Below are 16,238 nucleotides of genomic sequence, written 5' to 3' on the forward strand. Positions count from 1 at the left end.
ATTTCCTTCAACTGTAGCTTCAACTCAACCAACTCAGGTGTGCTCATCCTGTAAGGGGCTTTTGATGCTAAAGTTTCCCTTGGCACAACTCAATAGAAAAGTCTACCTCCTTGTGCAGTGGAAACTCTGAAATGTAATCAAGAAATACATCTTGAAACTATTGTAGAACTGGGTACTTTATCAAAACATCTACATCCTCAACTTCCTTACCTTTGTAACTAGAAATGTGCACTGAGAATAACACACAGCCTTTCCTGCTATTGTGCTTTTCTTACATAGATATCACCATCATAATTGATGTGGCATTCTTCTTTCCCTGTAAGATTCTTGGTTCCCCATTGTCATCCAAGAAGTTAAAAGATTTTACATAAAAATCCACCTTGGATCTATGAAGATACAACCAATCCATTCCCAGCAACATATTGTATGATCCCAAAAATAATACATTCAGATGTGTTGCGATAGGAATGCCATTCAAATCAAATGCACAAGCTTTTACCTAGTGGTGAACTCACTTCTTAGTACCTGAAGGCAACTACACTAACAAAGATTATGCATGCAATTCCTTACTTAAACCACACTTATCCTCCAAGTAAGGATTAACATAGATATAATTAGATCCAGGGTCAATCCAAATAGAAATAAATTTATCACAAATCTTACCATCCATCTCAATGATAGATGCATGATGGTCTGCCTGTTTATTATTCCATTCTACATAAATATGAGGAATGCTTTGAACAACATCCCCAATAGTCTATAAGTCTTATGCACTGTATATTTAAGGCCCAACACTTGTTGTAGCGGCTACAACACCCTCCAAAATTTTGGCATGCATGCAATTTCAGAGCCTTCCTTGGATTTTTTCTTCATGTTTTCAAGCACTTGGGCTCATCTCGTGAGCTCCTGTTGAGTCTTTACACCCCCCTCACTTGACCATTCACCAAACATATTTTAGCATGTTGGTTAAAATGTCACTCTTGTAGCCATGTTCTGGCTATACACAAATTCCATCTTCGTGTGTACAATTTGTATTCGCTATGTAAGCATCTCTTGCACTCACACACAAAGTTTTATGCACTGTCGCGCTAGTGTCGTCGCAGTCGTTCAACAATCTATTACAAGTGTCGCGCTTGTCACCCACATTGTTAATCAGTCACACTGAGTGTATGTTTTCTTTATGGTTTGAGGCATATTTTCGACAAGTCGCGTTGAGTGAGTTTTCGCAAGGTCATGCATGTATGAACACTCATTCACACACTTAGTCATTTTGTTGAAGCTATGTCGACCGGACTATCCCAAGAACCACACCTTCGCTGAGCTGCACTGCATAGTTTCAGCCCTCAGTGAACATGTACTATTTCCCAGTATTATGCAAAGCTTGAGGCTTCTTCCCAGGTAGTCGTACTGTGCAATCCTAAGTCAACCCGATTGACTGTCACCCATAACATCGTAGAAGTTTCTTAGCAAGCCATCTCAATCTACATTTCCCGCAAGCAACATCAACCAAGCCTACAGATGGTCAACCAGAGAGTTTAACTGAATAGTGACCCTGGGCCTCACTTCTCCAAAAAGTTGTACAAAATATTCCAAGCATGCCTGCTTCCACTGACTAAAGAAACTTTGTAGACATGCAAGACAGAAAACCGCTGCTTGTCACTACACTACCCTAAAACATTGTGTAGTTTTTCCAGAGAGTCACCCTGTCAGCTAGCATGCTGCTCCTCCTAAAAACTGCACAGTTTTGATGAGAATTCTCCCAGATTCCCAACATCTTGCTCAACTTAGAAACTATGAAGGGATGTCCAACAAACTAGCCTCCTAGCACTTTACAGTGTTTTGCCCCTAGCCTCCTGCAGCCCATTGCCAACTCCCTGGCAAAATTTCACAGTTTTTGTCAGCAGGCTCCCGCTGCCAACTCCCTAGAGAAATTGCACAAATTTTTCCAGTAGCCTCCCACAACCCATTGCCATCTCCCTGAAGAAATTGTGTAGTTTTCACTACTAGTCTCCCTCTGCTCCCTACACTATCTCCCTGAAAAAATTGTGCAGATCTGCCTTCCAACCGAGCCAGATCCCATAGATAGTCAATGATGATTTGGATTACATATCCCAGCCTCCCAGTGACCTTTGCGCAATTTTCATGGATAGTTCCTGGAACCCACATCCCATCTTGAAATATGCCTTATGCAGTTTCTGAGCCTTTCCCTCTCTCCTGGTCACCTGTATCCAAAAGCAAAAAACAATGCATCATGGTAGACTAGGAGATTTCTGGAGTTGATTTCTTCTCATCATGAATGATTGTAGATACAAGTAGATGGATGAGACATGGCGTGATGATAAATAGGATGAACAAGGAGTGCATGCAAGGAAACTTGTTCATGAGCGGATGAACACATGGATCATGCCAATTACAAGCAAACGAGAGATGTGCAAGTGCAACATCAAGTGATCACCAATACCATCGAAGACTCTATACACTTTTCCATTAAGAGGTGAAGCTATGATACACCAAGAGCACATCTATCACTGAAAAACACTACAACTTGACATGCACACCACCATAATCATGAACATACCAGCTTTGTCATGTTGACTAATGTCATGAATCATCTCGGTCACATCACTACTATGGATGACACTGTTGTAATCAATGTAATGTAACATGAAAGTCGAAGAGACCCACATGTAAATCTGAAGGGTCATGTAGAGTTGAAGAGTCATGTAAGTCAAACAATCATGAGGGAAGTCAAATAGTCACAAGGTCCAGTTTTATCCTTGGCTATAAATACCCCTCATTTGTACATGCAAAGGACTTTTCACCTTGGCTCCTCCCACATAGCCTTGAGAGTCTGTAGTATTTTCTTTGAGGTGCTAGTGGTGGCTCCAATGCCTTGCTATCAAGGTTAGTGATGTATAGTGTACCAATGTGTCTTGGAACATTTGATTAATTCAAAAGCCTGATAACAGGCCAATACATTTTCACAAATGCATTATATTTGTTTATAAGACTATTCTTTGGGCACTTGTAATGCATGTTGATTTAACCTATGTTAAGATAGTTGAACTATTTCGGTTGTTCTAAGGCAGATGATTATGAAAATGTGTTTCATAAGTTGTTAACATTGTCTCACCCGTGTGGGCTATATCACTAGACACTCAGCAGAACCATTCTCATGAACTTGTTATAACGACCATCACACTCATGTGGACTATTCCGTTGGGTGTTGTATGTGCTATTTGTTCGCTGTGTTTGTGACTGTCGCATCCATGTGGAATAATCCACCAGAAGCTACACATGTCCTGCGGTGTTGTGTGTCTCTACCAGAGTTGGGACTATTCACTTTTGACTTGAGAATCACTTCCACCCTCTCACTTTGCAGTGAAATAACCTTGACATAAGTAAAACTAAGCACTCATTAGGCACACAGACCTCGCTGTTCAAGGACAAAGCAGACCACTCTCATACGATGACAAGCAAGAGCTAAGGAAAACCTTAAAGACAATGGCAACCAAACCATCATACTGGATGGGAATCCTACACCAAACAGTGTGAGGTCTAGTTGGGACTTCATACTATGGGTATCACTTGAATGTTGGTGGGTCGAGCACCATCAACATTTGTGGTGCTAGAAGGAGGGATACCAGTTGTTTATGGCTGAATTTCCTCTCACCCCCACTCATTAATCATCTGGTCAAGGTAGTAACTCACAATCCCTCTCACCTATGCACAACTCTGAAGTTGGTTACTCCTCAACTTGTTATAAACATTTTTGGGCCCTACAACCCCAACCATGAAATGTCCATAAACCAAGGGCTCCTAAGTCTCTAAAAGTGTTGTTCTAACCCCTAAAGGAACAAGGTCAATAGATTATAGCTTCTCCCAGAAGTTCTCCATGAGAAACTGCTCAGAATTGGTCAAAACAGGATCATTTCAGCTGCTCCACTGGCTAAGTGCATTGCATCTCACCCAAATACACTGTGAGGGTGCATTGCATTTCAAAAGTCCCTTCTGTGGGGTGCGATGGGCCAGAAATGACAAATGGTAGTGTCATTCCGCGAGGTGGAGAGGCAATGGAAACTTCTAGAATCTTCTCTTGTGACACTTGCCTCACTAAATTCGACCAAGGATGAGTAAGAGGCCATCAGTCTCCAAGTGGAAGCAAGAACTATCAAAGAGAAGACACTAATCAAATCACAAGCTGACTCATCCCCCTTATAGATATCTATATATGGATCCCTCATCCTAGAGATCCAGAGGCTGGAATTTTGCATATTGTAAGGAATTGATGTTGGTTTCTTGAGACAAACATCAGATTCTTGGGTGATCTAAGCTTTGTTTGAGGTGAAGAGGGGCTTCTTTGCTGGGAGGTTGATGCTGGGTCAGAACAACTGGTTGTAACTCCTCTTGGATCTTTTCTTGTTTATCAATAAAAGCTATTTGAGTTTTCCTCCATGATTTTGTGTCATTGGTGCTTGTTACATTTGTATGGTCAATTTACATATGATCCTAGATTGTTTATGATTATAGATCCATGTATTTGTATAGTGTTATGCTTCTGTGATCTTACAGGCACTTTGTGAAGCTGGGCGTGCAAGGGAGCAGGTAGCAAAGGACTATCAAAGAAGAGAGGGATCAAATAAGGAGATTAGCGCAAGACAAAGGTTGGTCTTTATATTACTCTCTATCTATAATTCATAAAGGAAAAACAAAAGTAGCTTTTCTCTGTTTGTTTTTAAGGCAGCTATCACACCTTAGTGGGATAGAGAAGTTCTATATAGACACTTTTCCCTGTAACAAAATGTCGACTCCACTGGGGAGCTAATTAGTTTGTTTGTTTATTATTCTTTGTTGTTTGTTTCATAAACTTACATGTAGCATTCGAACTGCATTTTCCATAACAAATGCAAAGTAGACAACTGCTACTTCAATCCATCTACTGGATCTGTTTATGATTTAAACAACTGATTCATAAACTATCTGATTTCCCTTGTGATAGCTCTTAGATCCTCCTTAGATCTACCCCTGATTGTTGCATTACTGATTGTTTTTTGCTCGGCCAAAACCCAAGAACTGAACTGCAAACTGTGATCCGAAACCCGAATAGAGTCTCGTTTCTGGCCCCGCGCAGGTACTTTTCAGAGATTCTGAATTTCAGCGCACTTCCCGAGTGGACAACCTGAGCTGCATTTTAGATTCTCTGTGTTACAGGTGCGCTGATCAGACTAACTCTGTGCAGTTGTGGCTTCTGTGGTTCATTCTTTCTAGTTCTATTCCTGAATTTTACTGCCTGTGATCAGTATATGTTTGTTTGAAACCCCTTTTCCTTGCTGTTATTCCACCTCCTTTGTACAAAAGAACTGTAGATGTTTTTGTGTGTTTGTTGAGTCATTTACAGTTCTCCTTTGCAAAAGTAGTGTAATCGTACTCTCGTCCTTTGATTTGAAACTGTCGCAAGTGTCGATTTCAATCGTAGGAAAGAGTTTAATTGCTGTTGATGGTCGATTATCCTGTTACTATTGCTTTTGGTCTGAATTTGTAATTTTCTAGTGTTGAGAACAAGTATTCATTTCAAAATCATAAGGTGTTGTGATCGTCTCCATTTTTTGATTTCGAAAAGAAACTTGTTGATATTTGTAGCTTGAAAAGAAATTCATATTTGTGCATCAATTTCTTTTCAGCATTCATATACTAAGAAAGTCGAAAAACAAATACATGCATGTGCATTTGCATATAGACAGTCTGATTGGCTTGATTTAGGAAAGTGCATTTAGAGTGTGCTCTTTGCTCTTTGTGAAAATATTTTGTCTTTCTTTTCCCTAGTAGCTAGGATTTTCATTGCATAAAGGAGATAAAAAGTTTGTTTATCATCTTAGATTGCATTTTAGGAATTACATCTACATCTCGTGGTGAACTCGAAAGGCAAACTTCATAAACAAGATCAACTTAAAATAAATTCAATGAATCTAATAACGCTTTGGAACTTAACGCACAACATTTAGAAGTCTAGACTAGAGACATATTCCGGCGTCGTAAAGCTTGGTAACTGTTGTTCTCACTGATGGTTGGGTGATTCCTCCACTTTGAGACGATAAGTGCCAATACGGACTTGTGCTCCCACGTACCGTCGAGTATATTTTGGGAGACCCCAATAGGCTTAATCCTTTATCCATAGGAAGCCGTGTCTACCACCCTATCGATCGCAATGCACTGAACACAGCATTCGGGAAGATTGACTGCCATACCGTAAAAAGTATTCTGTAGTTTTGCGATTGGTTTGGTAATCCCTCTACCTAGATTTCCATAGCAGTCCCTTTCGTTCCTTTTCAGACTCCTTAACGGAAAAGGTCCATCTAAGCACTTGTCACTTCAGGCTCATTAAAAATCGAAGGAGACTATAGTCATCTTTTGTTTTTTCTCGACTCTTAAAAATTGAAAAAGCAAGTTGTGTTAGAGCGTCTAAAATTCATTTAATTCAGAAACATACTTCCCCTTTATTTTAGTTGATCGAGTAATCCGCAATCGTGGAAGAAAGTCAATTGAAACCCCGTCGTTCGCAGAGGCTTATGAGTCAACCATCTTTGTCTCCGGAATCGAAGCCAGTATGGACAAAGCGAACTCATTTAACCGGTTCCAAATCTCCTGTTAAAGTTAGAACAAGTGTTCCAACAACATCAGAGACTCCGGTTACTCCAAACTTTTCTGGAATCCCTGCCTCTACTGAAGAAGTTCAACAGCCACAGAAGAACGGTGATACTGATCCTAGTCTGAGAGTAAACACTTGTGTTACCGAACCAGTTCCATTTTCAACCAGTTCGGAGAGTCTTGCTCTTCAAACATCTGTCGCTGCTGATTCCATACCTTCTTCGGCACCAGAAATATTCTACAGACCTGACGGTCTTCCCCTTCCACCTGGTCTGATTTCCATAGAATAAATTGTGGAAGATCCTCCAACAATTACTCCATCACAATTTGGAGTTGGGATCACTCTATATCCTTCTTCATCAGAAGTTAGTCTTCCACCAGAGGAAGCTCCTATAGAATCACTAGGTAATCTTTTGGATAGACTACAAATGTCTGAACAATCGTCAACATCTAGGACTATGTCGTCTGACACAGCGACGACAGAACTCCCTGCTATCACTCCTACAATGTTTGCTGGTATACCATCTGTCCCGACTAGCTCTCAACCGCTAGAAGGAGCCCACTTAGGGGCCATTTCGACAGTATGGTTTGTTCCTGTTTGTTCATTCAGAATAATATTCAGAAACTCTTATGTTGAGTCTCAACAAATTGATCCATTTGGAGGTCAATTTGGGCAGTCCGGCCCCTAAGGGCAAACAATTCCCTTGAGTTCTGGATTACCACCGTATGGGGGGCAGTATACCCTTTCATTATCCACTCCGGGAGGATATCCATATGGGAGTTCACAACAACATTCAGGTTATACTGGAATTACCTCAAGTGGTTGGGTACCTATACTACCTCAACAACCAAGAGTTGTATACTCGATGCAACAATGCTTACCTACGTCAAATATACCAACTACGCCAGCTATTGTGACGGTGTCGCAAGTTCAAGCGCTGCCTGTCGTATGCCAACCTCAGGTTTCTCAGGTTGTAATGCAACAGCCCCTTGACCCTGCAACTCAACCACAATCGCCAACTGGTGAAATGACACAGGTTCAGATGGGTACAATTACCCCTCATCTTGGTCAAACTGTTAGTATCGAGCAACAACACATGGATCCACAACCATGGCTAGTGCAATACCAACAACCGTAATTCCAACAAGTATACCAAGGTTCTGAGCAACAAATCTTTGCTAATAGTGGACACTCCTACATTCAAAAAGGTCAAAATCAACCATTTTACAATGGTCATGCCCACCAACCTTACCAAAGTTACCAGCATCAAATGCATTATGTCGGTATGCACAGACCAATTGCTCAGGCAATCCCATCTTATCCTGGGTATGCTTCACCTAACCTGAATCAGCAGTTACCCTTTGTGGCAACTTTAGAGTTACCTGATTTAAATAGGTTAACAAACGATCCAATCGCTTATGCCCCTTGGTGGCCAGCGATTCCACATAAACTTCCATCAGATATTCCTAAATTTAATGGAAATCCAAGTGAAGATCCATTGAATCACGTGATGACCTTTCATCTATGGTGTTCATCAAACACCCTAAATGATGATTCGATAAGACTTCGCCTCTTTTAGAGGACGTTAACGGGTCCGGCGGCAAAATGGTACATCGAATTGCCTAGATCTTCGTTCGACAACTTCAGTACCTTAGCCACAACCTTTTTAACCCATTTTCAGTTACCAATAAGGTACGAAATGGGAACAGAACTTCTTACCAATTTCAAACAGACAACGGCCATTCACATATCTGATCATATACATGAGTGGTGACAGCTAAGGCAGGTGCACCCCAAGAAAGCCGCTGCCATTAAGGCAGAAGTTGAAAAACTTCTCCATGCTGGTTTCATCTACCCGGTTCCTCTAACCGATTGGGTATCAAATATTGTCCCTGTTATGAAAAAACAAGGAATAATTAGAGTGTGCGTCGATTATAGGGATGTAAATCAAGCTTGTCCAAAAGACAGCTACTCTACACCCTTCATTGACTAGATAATTGATGAATGAGCCGGATGCAAAATATTTTCATTCATGGATGGATTCTCTGGGTATAATCAAATAAATATCTGCCCACAGGACCAGTCAAATACTGCATTTATTTGTCCATGGGGCACATTCGTATATCGAAAATTACCTTTGGATTGAAGAACGCAGGGGCAACGTTTCAGAGGGCAATGAATTATGCCTTCCATGACATCAAAAACATCATTCAACCATATCTCGACGACCTTCCGGCTCATTCGTGAAAGCGGACTGATCACCCATAGCATTTAAGAGCGATATTTCTACGTTGCCGACATTACAAGATACGACTCAATCCACACAAATGTGTATTTTGCGTCAGTTCTAGTCGTTTACTTGGCTTTGTAGTCTCGAAGGATGGGATTCGTCTCGACCCATGTAAGGTCTAGGCAATCATAAATTTTCTTCCACCTTCAAATTTGCTTCAGATTCAGAAACTCCAAGGGAAAGCGAACTTTCTGAGGAGGTTCATTCCAAATTACGCCGAACATGCTAAAGGTTATACACATCTTTTGAAAAAGGAAGTGCCCTTTGTCTGGGATCAGGTTGTGCAAGCTCCCTTTGATGCTTTAAAAGAATCACTAATGAAAGCATCATTAATGTACACTCTTGATTATCAAAAAGATTTTAACCTGTATCTGGCTGCAGCGGATACGACCATCGCAATGGTTTTAGTTCAAGAAGTCGATGGAATTGAACATTTTATATACTATTTAAGTAAAAACTTAAATGATACAGAAAGCAAATATTCTTACGTTGAAAAGCTAGCACTCGCAGCTTTTCAAGCGATACAGAGATTTCGACACTATGTCCTCTTTCGGAAAACTACCATTTTGTCAGATTGCAACCCCATGACTTACATATTGTCGCGACAGTTGCTGGGGGGAAATATTCAAAATGGATAGCAATCCTACAAGGGTTTGATCTGGAATTTGTAAAATCCAAGTCGAAGAAAGCTCTAGTTTTCGCAGAATTATTGTGCAATCTCCCATCATCGTCCAACGATGAAACATCGGAAGAAACAATCGTGGACGAAAGTTTGTTTCTGATATCTTCAAGCAATGAGTGGTATGGGGATATAATAATTTATCTCCAAACCCAAAAATACAGGCCAAACACATCCCACTCCGAACAAAAACGTATTCAATACCAAGCAAAAGACTACATGATCGTCGGTGATACACTTTACCGTCATGGTATCGATACAGTTCTGAGAAGGTGCCTCACCCATGAGGAGGCCGAAAAAGTCCTGAATGATTGTCATTCAGGCGCGTGTGGGGGGCATCAATATGGATATGCTACAATGCAAAAAATCTTATGAGCAGGATACTTCTGGCCAACAATGTTCAAAGATTACATAACCGCAGTCAAAAGTTTCCATGCTTGTCAAATTTTTGATAGCAAAACCAGAAGACCACCCGCTCCTCTGCAGCCAATAGTCGCTGTTGGGCCATTCGCCAAATGGGGCATCGATTTCATGACATGTAACCCCACCTCTACCGGGGGGCATGGGTATATCATAGTCACAGTTGACTATTTTACCAAATGGGCCGAGGCGATGCCTAAATTGGATAATGCTGGTGAAACAGCTGCTCTCTTCTTTTTCAATCATTTAGTCGCCATATTCGGCGTACCACAGGCTGTAGTCACAGATCATGGATCACATTTTCGCAATCACATGATGGTTGAATTAGCTGCCAAACTAGGGTTGTCTCATGACAGCTCTACTCCATATTATCCGCAAGCAAACGGACAAGTTGAAGCAATCAACAAGGTCCTGAAACACATGCTGCAAAGGATGATTGGAGTTCACAAGAGAAGATGGCACCTAATTCTGTACTCAGCTTTGTGGGCTTACCGGACATCGGTAAGGAATGCAACCGGGTTTACACCTTTCCAACTGGTATATGGCCTGGAAGCAGTCTTACCAATCCAGTGCAAAATCTCGTCTCTCAAACTCGCAGTTGATCTCCTCCCCGGAACTTCAGAAGAAGAAGCTCGTCTCTTGGAATTAATCCAATTGGATGAAACCCATCATGATGCCACTTTGGCTAACGAAGCCCATAAGAAATGAGTCAAGGCGTAGTTCGACAAAAATGTCAAACCCCGTGTCTTCTCAAAAGGTGACTTTGTCTTGCTTTACGACCAAGAATTCGATAAATTGGGGGCAGGTAAATTTAAGTCTTTATGGATGGGCCCCTATATTGTTAAACGAGTGTTAGCAAAAGGAGCCTACGAGTTAATGGATTATGACGGAATTCCACTGGCACAACCTCGTAATGGGTTGTACCTCAAGCGTTACTATGCGTAATGGTAACCTGTATGCTTTTGTTATGTTTTTGTTTTCGCTAAAGTGTTTATTTTGGTCAAGTAATCCACTTTTTACATTTTTTGTAGATGTCAAACCTATTGGAGTCATGTGTTGGATATGCCGATGGAGCGAGTCGTAGTTTGCGGAACCTATCTTCCACAGCCTGGGCTATTTTTGATCCAAGCGGCGAGTTAGTAAGTTTCAGAGGGGTATGTATTGGTTGATCAACAAATAACATCACTGAATATAGCGCGTTGATAGAAATTCTCTCTGATGCCATCACACATGATATACGTCGACTAACTGTCAGGATAGACTCACAACTCGTAATACTACAACTCACTGGTATCTATTCTGTCCGAAATCCAGCTATTTATCGCATGTTCCTAAAGGTTAAGATTTTGGAAAGACAATTTGATTTTATTCAATATCAACATATTTCCAGAAACTTAAACACATTAACTAACTCATTGACAAATTATGTGTTAGATAGACATTTGCAACATTTATAAAAAGAAACATACCATCAATATTTGCATTTGGATCACATAACTTAACCAAATAAAACTCTGAAAATCGAAAATATATATAACTGTTTATGGTTTACACATAATGTTCTGTAACCAAGACAAAATCGGTCAAGTGACCAAAAACTCAAAATGCTAGGGGGCACCCTAGTCTAATGATGATCGTGATAGCAAGTCACAGCCTGTGCGATCATGCGTAAGAGATGAGTCCATCATCTTGGCACACCAGTGGTATGTCGCTGTAACCTCAAAGGTAGCTCGTCAGTCCTCACATCTGGAATACCAAGAGTGAGGCCCTCAACTTGCTCATGTAATGCTGTGAGAGTCTCGGCCACATCAAGGTCACGAAGGATAGCCCTTCCGACAGCCTCTCCTGCTGGGGCGGCGGCTGGAACTCTCAGGCGAACTACTGGATGAACAGGACCAACATCTGCATGTACACATGAGTTTGATTAAAGTCTTGATAGAATAAAGCACAAGAACATTATAAATGAAAAATGATAAACAAGAATATGGTCAAAGATTTTACCAATGGCGCCCCACTGTTCGCCATCCGGCAGTACCAAATCTGGATCACCCCGGAAGTCCATGCCAGCATATGGATACTCAGAATAAACCATATCCTAATGATCAAACCACCTGAAGAAGGTATCAGAAAATGAAATCTGAGACTGACCAGCATGCCTAGACATATGGTCAACCCATCTCTGCATACATGGTTCAGTAGGTGAAGGTAAATCGAGTGCAATATACTGCGGCTGCATCAGTGGTATCTTCTCCAAGGCAAAGGCAGTCAAAATAGAGCCATACCCAAAGTTCTTCAGCCTCCCGCTCTTTATCTTGGTCAACTGTTCTTTCATCACAAGAAGTACTGCGTCACACCAGTTGAACACCTTCGGTTGGAGGCATTCCAAGGCATACTGCATATAAGATAGGTTGGCTACATGAAGAGCTGCACCACCGGCCATCCTACCAAAGGTAAACAGAATAGTCCTGAGGGACCTGTCAGTGACATCATGGATGATGATCTTGCCATCTTTACTCGGCTGAGATCCTTCTTTGCAATACCGACGAACACAATCTCTCATAGAGTCACCTCCTCGGGCCGAACCTGATAAAGAGATGGGGGCACCCCGCCTCAATAAGCCAGTCAAGAAATAGATGTCTACTACAGTCAAGGGGATAGATTTGCCCCTGATCTGGAAAACCTGGTTGGTAGGATCCCAAGCATCAAGCAAATACTGCAGTAAGTTGATCTGTTGTCTCATGTTAGAAATGCGGAAGAACTTCAACAAGCCACAGTTTCGTAGTGCATTTACTGTAACCGGATCATGTAGGGAAAGCATGTCCTCTTCTTCATGCTCACATTCTCACCATGTAATGGTCATATTACTCCAAAGATCTCTGAAAAACAAACAAGAGAAGAGTTAGATCCTGATTTTGGTAAGAAACAGACAAAATTTCCATCGAAAATTGTGCATAGAATTCCTTTTCTGCGCCCAACGCACCTACAGTAGTGTTCTGGGTGCGTTGCATGTCAGATAGCCTTTAGACAGGCCAACATTCAACGCACCTTTCGATACATAGAGGGTGCGCTGAAGGCAGAACGGGTTTTTCAAACACCAGGGGCTTAGAAAAACGAGGAATCAAGCTCAAAATGCAAAATGGAAACCATGAAATGAAAGAGCTCAGGTTTAGCTCCTACCTAGTCCAGACGGCGCCAAGAATCGTCCACAGAATCTCCCAAAATCAGCTGATGAAAATCAAAGGGGGAAAGCACCTCCAAAGCTCCAACAAACAAAGTTCAAATGAGATGGTAAAATGAGAGGTAAAAACACTTTTCCATTACTTTTTACGTAGTTCAAAGTAAAATATTAGTGTTCTAACTCGTTTTCAAACATATATTGTTCATTTCTGACTAATTTGATAAAGCATTTGAAAATATAGTACAATCTTTGAAAGAACAAAGCTATTTATGGTAAAATCAAAATGGGACCATTCAATCGAGCAGTTTTAGCACATAGTTCAAGCTCGTTAAAAAATAAACATAAGCCATGAGCAAATGTTTCCCCCCGTGTTTAAGCTCGTTAAAAAATGAAATATTCCTCAGTAAATAACCATCGTGAATGTAGTACTTCAGCCATTAAAGCCTTGGTCATGTTTGCACCGTCACCTCCACTTTTTCATTGGCCGATCATTCACCCCCATTTGATTGTTTACCCATTTTGAGGAACAACTGCAAAGAGTGATTTCACTAGCCATCCTTGTGACACTGCTGTGATTGGAGAATTCCAAACCTTACCTGGAATTAGCTGCTACCCATTTGATCACTCGTTCCTCAAAGACGAGTCTCCTTTAAGCTCTTTTCAACTGACTCGTAAAATATGAAAAGATTGCCAAGCCATTGGCCTCTCCAGCTCGTTAAAGGGATAGGAAGTGTTATCCCTCCTCTAGATTTTAATCTTTTTGGACCTGAGGGATTATTACACAAAAATATCAAGCACTTGTTTTGTTAAGCTCGTTAAAAGTATCGAAAATTCATCCCTCTGTATTGTTTTATACTTTTTTAGACTTAAGGGATCAAATGACGAAAAAGGAATTTTGGAGTTATCTTTACGTTCCTTTTCAGACTCTCTAAAATTGAAAAGGACCGAGTTATCTTTGTTGTTAAACTCGTTAAAAAGATTAATATCGACAAACTTGTCTATAGACGAGAATGAGTTTCACTATCGCAGGCTCGTTAAAACATAGCGATGGGTTTGCCTGAAGGGAAAATTATAGAACAAGCATATGTTATCCTCCTCAAGCTTGACAAAAATAAAGAGGCACTGGTCAGCAATGACTGAGGAAAATTGGGAAGAAAACTTGAAGAAACTTTGTTGGTAGCAAGTCGCTCTTGAACATGACACTTCCACTCCGTGTTTGAGTCGGGTTGGGTTGTTTCATTCACCGGTCACATCACCATGGTCACGCCATACCATCCACATTTGGGGTTAATGCTACCAATCCATCACATCAGTGTCGCCAATATGTTCAGGAGAAGTCATTCAGTGAATTCACCTGTGTCTCACCCACTACCATACATTATACTCCATTCTTTCATGACTGCCACCCTGAACCTTATATCACCAGATCGTTTTCACCTCCATTAAAATCATTTGCTCCATTCTGTATCATTGATGTAGGATTCATTAAGGCCCTCCTATGACAGATCACTTCTTGTCAACATCAGCTCATTATCCAAGAATTTGGTCTGCAAACACCCCATTCAGTACTTTGAAGCTTGCATGCCTCAATGGCAAGTTTCTCACTTCCGGCGACAGATTACATCAATGGCCTTCGACCGAAAGATTTTGTGTGGTGTTCGATGCCAAGTCCTTTATTCACGCCACGTGAATTGTACTGCAGTACTTTGAGGGTCATTATCATTATCGATGATTCCTCTCGCGCTTGTTAACAGTTTACATCATTGACTGGTAATCAAGCGATGTCTTTCCATGTTCAACTTTAGAACATTTCTCACATGGATCGACTTGTACTTCGAGTGAAGATCGGACGAGATTGAAGACCCCGGATCTAGTTTCATCCATCCGGGCTGCAATATATATTCAGGGAAATAAAGACATTAAATGTACATCATTGCTGCATAGATAATCATCCACTCAAAAGGATGATGGCTCTATCAGAATCATCAGTCTACACTCAGATGATTGTCTGTCCTATGTACATGAAAATGAATTTATAAAGCTGAGCATGGGAATGCCCGCCTCAGCCAGATCATGAAAATATTATGAAGATAATGTATTGTATTGTATCTTATTACAGGTCTCCTCCCAGCATTGAAAGAACTTCGGATCCTCCCAATAAAGCATTTGACCCGACATCAAAAGATTAATGGCCTCATGCTTTAGGGGGCAACTGTTATAGACATTTTTGGGCCCTACAACCCCAAGCATGAAATTTCCATAAACCAAGGGCTCCTAAGTCCCTAAAAGTGTTGTTCTAACCCCTAAAGGAACAAGGTCAACAGATTACAGCTTCTCCTAGAAGATCTCCATGAGAAACTGCTCAGAATTAGTCAAAACAGGATCATTGTAGCTGCTCCACTGGCTAAGTGCGTTGCATCTCACCCAAATACACTATGAGGGTGCATTGCATTTCAAAAGTCCCTTCTGTGGGGTGCGATGGGCCATAAATGACAAATGGTAGTGTCATTCCGCGAGGTGGAGAGGCAATGGAAACTTCCAGAATCTTCTCCTGTGACACTTGCCTCACTGAATTCGACCAAGGATGAGTAAGAGGCCATTAGTCTCCAAGTGGAAGCAAGAAATATCAGAGAGAAGACACTAATCAAATCACAAGCTGACTCATCCCCCTTACAGATATCTATATATGGATCCCTTATCCCAGAGATCCAGAGGCTGGAATTTTGCATATTGTAAGGAATTGCTATTGGTTTCTTGAGACAAACATCAGATTGTTGGTTGATCTAAGCTTTGTTTGAGGTGAAGAGGGGCTTCTTTGCTGGGAGGTTGATGCTGGGTCAAAACAACTGGTTGTAACTCCTCTTGGCTCTTTTCTTGTTTATCAATAAAAGCTATTTGAGTTTTCCTCCATGCTTTTGTGTCATTGATGCTTGTTACATTTGTATGGTCAATTTAAATCTGATCCGAGATTGTTTATGATTATAGATCCATGTCTTTGTATAGTGCTATGCTTCTGTGATCTTAC

This window comes from Pinus tabuliformis, chromosome 2_2 (genome assembly GCF_031772625.1).
Source record: "Pinus tabuliformis cultivar Carrire ecotype Pingquan chromosome 2_2, CPIR1, whole genome shotgun sequence".
In the NCBI taxonomy this organism is placed as follows: Eukaryota; Viridiplantae; Streptophyta; class Pinopsida; order Pinales; family Pinaceae; genus Pinus; species Pinus tabuliformis.